Genomic DNA, 9,021 nt, shown 5'->3' on the forward strand with positions numbered 1-9,021 from the left:
CCACGAGTGTCCCTGGGGCCAAGGCCAGGCTGAGATCTCGTGTCACTTCTGCTCTCAGAACCAGCACTGCAGACCCTGCCTCGCCCAGGAGCCCCAAACAGACCAAGCACAGCTGTGACCATGGGCTGAGAAAGGACATGGAGTGGCTGGGAGCAGCTGCAAAGGACCCCAAATGTAAACCCCAGTTTCAGGATGTTCTCCAGATTAATGGGATGGTTCAGTTTGAGCAGAGATCAGCTTCCAGAGCAGGGCACAAAGGAGGCCTGTGCTGGGGTAAATTCGGTTGCCAGAGTGTCCCTGATTAATTTTCCACTTTTTTTTGTGTTCATTTGGAATGCATTCGACACCAAAGGTGCTCTGCAGCTGCAGGGAGATGATCCCTCTTTTTCTGGATAATTGCTGTTCAGTCCAGATATTTCAGCTGGAAGACAGAGGGCAAGGTGGCATCAGAGCACACAGAGATTTCAAACTGACTGACAAGAGTTAAAAATTCCCTACGAATCCCATCTCTCAGCCTGTGTTCACCATGGGTGGGACCCTTCAGCTGTCAGGTCTTATCTCGCCCCCTTGAACCCTCCACAGATCTAATCCTGAATTTGGAGCTGTGAAGTGGAAATCTTTCATGTTCCAAGAGCCAGTGGAGTTGAGGTTGGCAATTGCAGGATGTCCTGCAGGAGGAGAAGGAGAAAGAAGGGATGATTGGGTGCAAGAGAGACGGTTCCTGCTTTGGTTTAGAATTGGAAAACTCCTGACTTAGTGGACATGGCAGGGAGCTGGAACTGGATGATCCCAAAGGTCCCTTCCAAGCCAAACCACTCTGTGATTCTCTGACCCTGTATGTGACCGTGTGTGACTGTGTGTGTGGTTGTGTGTGTGACCCTGTGTGTGACTGTGTGTGTGTGACTGTGTGTGACTGTGTGTGTGTGACTGTGTGTGTGTGTGTGTGTGTGCACTGTGTGACTGTGTGTGTGACTGTGTGTGTGACCCTGTGTGTGTGACTGTGTGTGTGTGACTGTGTGTGACTGTGTGTGTGACTCTGTGTGTGTGACTGTGTGTGTGTGACTCTGTGTGTGTGACTGTGTGTGTGACTGTGTGTGTGACTGTGTGTGTGTGACTCTGTGTGTGTGACTGTGTGTGTGACTGTGTGTGTGGTTGTGTGTGTGACCCTGTGTGTGTGACTGTGTGTGACTGTGTGTGTGTGACCCTGTGTGTGTGACTGTGTGTGTGTGACTGTGTGTGTGGTTGTGTGTGTGACTGTGTGACTGTGTGTGTGTGACTGTGTGTGTGACTGTGCGGGAGATGAAGGATTCTCGCGTGTTCGTTCAACCAGGGAGGAGCGCAGGGTCCTGAGGAGCCCTTGAAGCTGAAATAGCAGCGAGACGAGGCCCCACTCAAGGCTCAGCTCTGCAGGGCTGGGGTGAATCTGGAGCAGCCCTGGCAGCTCTTCCTGCCCACACATCAAACAATCAGCGAGGACACACCGTGACCTCCCCTGCCAACACCTCCCTGTGCAATCCTGAACACTCACAGCCCCCAGGGGCTTTTCAAATTCAAATTGGGCTGTGCTCCTTCTTGTCCCTCTCTCAGTGGACAAGACAACAGCTGATCTCAGTCCCTTCCTCACAACCTTTCCCGCGTCAGAAGAAGTTGCCATGCCAACCTCTCCTTGTGTTGCCAAGCAGAGGATGGAGGGGCAGCTCCACTCCCAGCACCAGGCACGAGGTCTCAGAGCACCCATCTCCTCCTCGTGGAAACGGGGCCGAGGTGTCAGAGCACCCGGCCTGGGCAGCCGGTGCCAAAGCTGTGCCCAGGTGAGAGCACCAGGGCAGTGCACGTGGTGGCTGTGCCCAGGTGAGAGCAGCCAGGGCAGTGCACGTGGTGGCTGTGTCCAGGTGAGAGCACCAGGGCAGTGCCCGTGGTGGCTGTGCCCAGGTGAGAGCAGCCAGGGCAGTGCACGTGGTGGCTGTGCCCAGGTGAGAGCACCAGGGCAGTGCACGTGGTGGCTGTGCCCAGGTGAGAGCACCAGGGCAGTGCACGTGGTGGCTGTGCCCAGGTGACAGCAGCCAGGGCAGTGCACGTGGTGGCTGTGCCCAGGTGAGAGCACCAGGGCAGTGCACGTGGTGGCTGTGCCCAGGTGAGAGCACCAGGGCAGTGCACGTGGTGGCTGTGCCCAGGTGACAGCAGCCAGGGCAGTGCACGTGGTGGCTGTGCCCAGCTCTCTGCTCTGCCATGTCCTCCCACAGCCACCAGTGGGACAAAGTTACTGTGGGGCCTTGGTGGCTGTGGCCCAGCTCTCTGCTCTGCCATGTCCTCCCACAGCCACCAGTGGGACCAGGTTACTGTGGAGCCTTTTCCATGTGGGAGGATCAAGCAGAAGGGAGAGGTTGACTCTGAGGACCTGGAGTGATGATTTCTGACCTCAAAATCATGTGCCAAACCTTTGGCAATGTCCTGGGAGGTTTCTCTCTGCTTGGGAGGAGCCGTGCTGGGAGTGGGTGAACGAGGGGAAGGGATCAGGACTGGTCCAGGGTTCAGCCCATGCCCCCAGGAATGAGGAAGGCTCTATCTGTTGCTGGGGACAGAAGGAATGAATTGGCCTTTTAAACAGAGCAAAGAGAAGATGGAGCAAGCTGAGAGATGAGGAAGAAGCTGATTGTCTCATTCAGCTTCCCCAGGAGCAGCTCATTCAGGGCAGACACAGAATCAGAGTCACGGAGGGGTTTGGGTTGGAAGGGACCTTAAAGCCCATCCAGCCCCAGCCCTGCCATGGCAGGGACAGCTCCTGCTGGCCCAGAGCCACAGCCAGCCATGGCATTTGAGGGCTGTCCAGGGTGGTAAGGCCAGTGCTGCTGTGTCAGTCAGACAGGGTTAAAGCTGCTTGCAGGGGGTGCAGGGAATTGCCCAGAGGTTGTTCAGCTGTGTCAGCTCTGAGTGGGGGTGTGATTGTGTCAGTGCTGGAAATCCTGGTGTCATTGTCCTCAACTGTGACCTGTCCCACTTTGTATTCCTGCTTCTCAACCCAACCAATCTCAGCCCCCTCCTGCAGTGGACTCAATCTCTGTCTCACCATCCTTTGAGTACAGATTGCCACCAAAGCCACAAGGTGACCAAAGGAATAGAGACCCCAGGAAGATGAAGAATTAATCCCTGTGCATTCACTGCACAGGGTGGGCAGGGCTGGCACAGGTGCCCAGAGCAGCTGGGGCTGCCCCTGGATCCCTGGCAGTGCCCAAGGCCAGGCTGGACACTGGGGCTGGAGCTCCTGGGACAGGGGGAGCTGTCCCTGCCATGCCTGGGGTGGGAATGGAGAGGCTTTAAATCCCTTCCAACCCAAACCTTTCTAGGATTCTGTGATAAGAAATCTGCATTTAAACAGATCTGGGAGGAGAACTGGGACAGAATGCCACTTGGAATCTATCTTCCTCTTGCCTCGCCTTTCTAGCCACCCTCATCCCCAGCAAAAGGCAATGAGGGCTGGTGTCTGGGCACAGCTGAGGCGAGGATGTTACAGGATGTTTGGTCATTAGCTTTCAATGAGACCGTGTGTCCAGGGAGAGGCTGCTGCAGCTCCAGGAGGGGATGATTTACAGAGCCCAGCAATAACGAACCTTGTAAGGAGCAGAGCTGGGAAATGAAGCTCCGTGCTCCACCTGAGTTGCTACCTGGCCGTGTGTGCTCAGAGCTCATATTTAGTGCTGCTGGTGGCACATTGACAGACGGCTTAGTGAAAACAAATGTTAATGTTAATTAAGCTGGAAAACTTCCCAGATTTTGAGAATGAGAGTGTTTGCTTGGATAATAATTCAGATAGCCTGTGCCCTGCTCAGCACTCCCCCTGGGAAATGTGATCACTCAGAAACAGGGGATCAAAGAACTGGAGCAGCTCCCCTGGATGCCAGATCTCTTCCTAGGACAGAGGGTGCTGCTCCTTGCAGCGTCTCTCCCAGCCCTCGAGCACCCCAAGTTCCCTGACACAGGAGAGCAGCCATCCCTCCCTTTCCTGCTGAGAATATGCTGTGCTAGCAGAGCCACAGCTCCTGACATGCCTCCTAAATTCTCCTCTACTTAATTTCACTCTGGTGCTTCCAGATGATGATAATTAACCTCTCTTACTGCAGAGGACAGCAAATAGTGAGAGCTTGGAGGTATGAGTGAGGATCGGCATGGCTTCTTTTGCATACAGTCAGATCTCACTGCTTAATCCAAATAATTGTGCTTCTGTTGGCTTCAGCTGGTCTTCACTGACTTGCAGCAGCTGATGATCTGGCCCAGTGATTTTAAATTCCCTTCTACATATTGTTAATTCCATCCATGGTCACTGGTGCCAGCCCAAGCCTGGTGAGTTCCAGAGCAGGGCTGTGGGCTAAAGAGCTGCTCCACCTCTTATCCCAGGGATGGGAACCTCAATTTATTTATTGATCTATCCATTTATTTATTTGTTTCTTTGTTTATTTGTTGCTGAAAGGACTGGGAAGAAAACATGATAATTAGGAAAGGAGGAGATGCACACAAATAGAAACCCCTGGTAGCACTTCAATCTTTGCAGGAGGCCACGTGATGGCTCAACACGTTCCTATTTTCTGCTTGAGTGAGATGACACTCACATGGTGGATCCAGCTCCAGCTCCAGCTCCCAGCTCGGCTCTCCCCGTGCCCAGTTCAGCCTCCTGGGCTGGGCTGAGGCTCGGGGGCTGGAGCTGGTCATGGGGGGCTGGAGGTGATCGTGGGGGGCTGGAGCTGGTCATGGGGGGCTGGAGCTGGTCATGGGGGGCTGGAGAAGGTCATGGGGGGCTGGAGGTGATCATGGGGGGCTGGAGGTGATCATGGGGGGCTGGAGATGGTCATGGGGGGCTGGAGCAGGTCATGGGGGGCTGGAGAGGTCATGGGGGGCTGGAGCTGGTCATGGGGGGCTGGAGAGGTCATGGGGGGCTGGAGGTGATCATGGGGGGCTGGAGAAGATCATGGGGGGGGTGGAGATGATCATGGGGGGCTGGAGCAGGTCATGGCGGGCTGGAGAGGTCATGGGGGGCTGGAGCTGGTCATGGGGGGGTGGAGATGGTCATGGGGGGGTGGAGATGGTCATGGGGGGGTGGAGATGGTCATGGGGGGCTGGAGCTGGTCGTGGGGGGCTGGAGGTGATCGTGGGGGGCTGGAGAGGTCATGGGGGGGTGGAGATGGTCATGGGGGGCTGGAGGTGATCGTGGGGGGCTGGAGAAGGTCATGGGGGGCTGGAGGTGATCGTGGGGGGCTGGAGAAGGTCATGGGGGGCTGGAGATGATCATGGGGGGCTGGAGCAGGTCATGGGGGGCTGGAGATGATCATGGGGGGCTGGAGCAGGTCATGGGGGGCTGGAGATGGTCATGGGGGGCTGGAGATGATCATGGGGGGCTGGGAAGTGCCCACCCAGCCATGTGTGGGACAATCCCGACGCTCCCAGGGCTCTCCCTGGCTGCAGGGACACACACAAAGTGACCAAGTGTCCTCTGGCTGCCACCTGCTTGCACATCCCCTCCAAGCTCTGCCAGCTGGGCAGGAACACTTTTCCACCTCTGCCTTTCCCCTGTAGGACCCTCCCATGCCCACCATGGTGTGTGGCAGCTCTCGGAGCCACAGCCCCTGGGGCAGAGCTCACACTGCCCCACAGTTCCTGTCCTGGGAAAGGAGCCACAGCCCCTTCAGCAAAGCCATTTCATCCAGGGCAAATCCTCCTGGGCTCTGCCCTGAGCCCCAGCAGTGCCGAGGGCCTGGCTGGATCAGGTGTGCCAGAATTCTTCATGCAGCTCCTCAGGTTCCTTCTACCAGTGAATCAGAGAATGGTTTGGGTTGTGAGGGTCCTTAAAGATCATCCAGTCCCACCTTGTGCCATGGCAGGGACACCTTCCCACCAGCCCAGGGTGCTCCAAGCCCAGCCCTGGCCTTGGGCAGGGATCCAGGGGCAGCCACAGCTGCTCTGGGCACCTTGTGCCACCTCCCCAGCTTCTTCCCAATATCTCACCTAAAGCTTCTCTCTGTCCCTCTGGAGCAATCCCCCTGTCCTGTCCCTGCACGACCTTCCCAAAGTCTCTCTGCTGGTTCCTCTTCAGGCACTGAAAGGGTGCAGCAAGGTCACCCCCAAACCTCCTCCTCCTCCTCCTGAGCTGAACAGTCCCAGCTCCCTGGGCTGAGCTCTCCTGGGCTCTGTCCCTCTCTTGGCTGGGACACACAGAGGGAGGCTGGGAGAGGAGCACCTGAACCGAATCCTGACACCTCAGAATTCCCTGGAACAGCCAAACCCTGTTACCTGTGCCTGGAACAGCCAAACCCTGTTACCTGTGCCTGGAACAGCCAAACCCTGTTACCTGTGCCTGGAACAGCCAAACCCTGTTACCTGTGCTGGGGATGCAGCAGCTGCCAGGCTACGAGACACCACTGACCATTCCTGTGACCTCGGATTTGTTCTGAATGGACCTGGTTAGCAACAGCCTGAAAGGCTGAAATCAGAAGTGACTCTTTGAGGAGAGATTCAGTCCTGATTGGGAAGCTTTCAGCAGCAGAGAGATGCAGCACTTTCCATGGCACTGCTTTCACCTGCTCCATCACTCTGTTAAAATTATTTCTATTTGAATATGTCAGGATTCCACTTCCAGTTATAAATATTCCTTTCTCCACAAGATTAATGACTACTTTGCTAACCACAATTTTCTCCCTATGTGAAAGTACTTATACACCTTAATCAAATTAGTCACCTCTTCATCTTCTTTTCTTTTTTTCTTTTATAAACTTTCTTTTATCAGCAGATTGAATTGTGAAAGCTTCAGTGTCAGGCATTTTCTCCAGACCTCCAGGAGTTTTTCTTACACATTTATATTTTTTGGGCTCTCTTCTGATCCTTCCCCAAACTCCTTTTGGAAACTGACAGCAGCCAACAGGCTGTTGTTCTCCTCTCAGTGCCACTGGTGTCTCTCACTGCAGCAGAAGATGCTTCTCCTTTCCTGATTTCATCTCCATTCTTGTTTTCTCCAGGCTCTCTGTTTGTTGGGAAGGTAGAATTAGAAAGAAATTATAAATATGACTCTGTAGCCAGAAAGGCTAAGGAGGAAATACAAATGAAAGCAGGGTTTGAATAATTCAAAGAAAGCGGGCTGGTGTGCCAGAACACATTCTGTCCCCCAATAAAACTGAGACCCCTCTCCAGCCTCATGAGGAAAGCTCTGAAGGACCCTGAGATAACTAAAAATATGAAAATCAGAGATTTCTATAGGTCACACACAAATGTTACTGTATTAGTGTACTGATGAAGATTGGTTAGTGAAGGAATAGAATATTCAATGTATAGGGTATATAAGGAATTGTAAAAGAGAGTTCTCTCTCTTGGTTCTCTTGGTCTCTCTTGGCCCTCTTGCCTCACTCTTTCTACACTCTTACTGCTCTTTTTCCCCAGCTCTCTCACTTCTGTTCTGTTCCTCTCTTTTTTAGCAATCTTAAGTCTTGAGCTCCTGTATTCATATTTTACCCCCTTTTGTATTGTTCCCTCTGAGCCTGCTTTGAGCTCTATCTGCTGGCTCATAGCAGAGCTCTCTCTGTCTCTATCCCACACCCTGGAATAAACTCCTAACACCCAACTCGATTATAGAGGTCTCTGCCGTGTCTCAGACCATCCCCAGAAAGCGTCTCCTGCATCTGTTGATGTCTTTGCTGCAGCCCCTGGGTGGAATTTCTGCTGCTCTGTCTCATCACCAAACCCCTTAACCCCGCTCCCAGCACAGTCTGCATCCCCACATCACAGTCTGCATCCCCACATCATCACAGTCTGCATCCCCACATCATCACAGTCTGCATCCCCACATCATCACAGTCTGCATCCCCACATCATCACAGTCTGCATCCCCACATCACAGTCTGCATCCCCACATCACAGTCTGCATCCCCACATCATCACAGTCTGCATCCCCACATCATCACAGTCTGCATCCCCACATCATCACAGTCTGCATCCCCACAGCACAGTCTGCATCCCCTCATCATCACAGTCTGCATCCCCACATCATCACAGTCTGCATCCCCACATCATCACAGTCTGCATCCCCACATCACAGTCTGCATCCCCACATCACAGTCTGCATCCCCTCATCACAGTCTGCATCCCCACATCATCACAGTCTGCATCCCCATATCATCACAGTCTGCATCCCCACATCATCACAGTCTGCATCCCCACATCACAGTCTGCATCCCCACATCATCACAGTCTGCATCCCCACATCATCACAGTCTGCATCCCCACATCACAGTCTGCATCCCCACATCATCACAGTCTGCATCCCCACATCATCACAGTCTGCATCCCCACAGCACAGTCTGCATCCCCACATCATCACAGTCTGCATCCCCACATCATCACAGTCTGCATCCCCACATCATCACAGTCTGCATCCCCACAGCACAGTCTGCATCCCCTCATCATCACAGTCTGCATCCCCACATCATCACAGTCTGCATCCCCACATCATCACAGTCTGCATCCCCACATCACAGTCTGCATCCCCACATCATCACAGTCTGCATCCCCACATCATCACAGTCTGCATCCCCACATCATCACAGTCTGCATCCCCACATCATCACAGTCTGCATCCCCACATCATCACAGTCTGCATCCCCACATCACAGTCTGCATCCCCACATCATCACAGTCTGCATCCCCACATCATCACAGTCTGCATCCCCACATCATCACAGTCTGCATCCCCACATCATCACAGTCTGCATCCCCACATCATCACAGTCTGCATCCCCACATCATCACAGTCTGCATCCCCACATCATCACAGTCTGCATCCCCACATCACAGTCTGCATCCCCACATCACAGTCTGCATCCCCACATCATCACAGTCTGCATCCCCACATCATCACAGTCTGCATCCCCTCATCATCACAGTCTGCATCCCCACATCATCACAGTCTGCATCCCCACATCATCACAGTCTGCATCCCCACATCATCACAGTCTGCATCCCCTCATCATCACAGTCTGCATCCCC

Source organism: Poecile atricapillus, chromosome 4, assembly GCF_030490865.1.
Source record: "Poecile atricapillus isolate bPoeAtr1 chromosome 4, bPoeAtr1.hap1, whole genome shotgun sequence".
NCBI lineage: Eukaryota > Metazoa > Chordata > Aves > Passeriformes > Paridae > Poecile > Poecile atricapillus.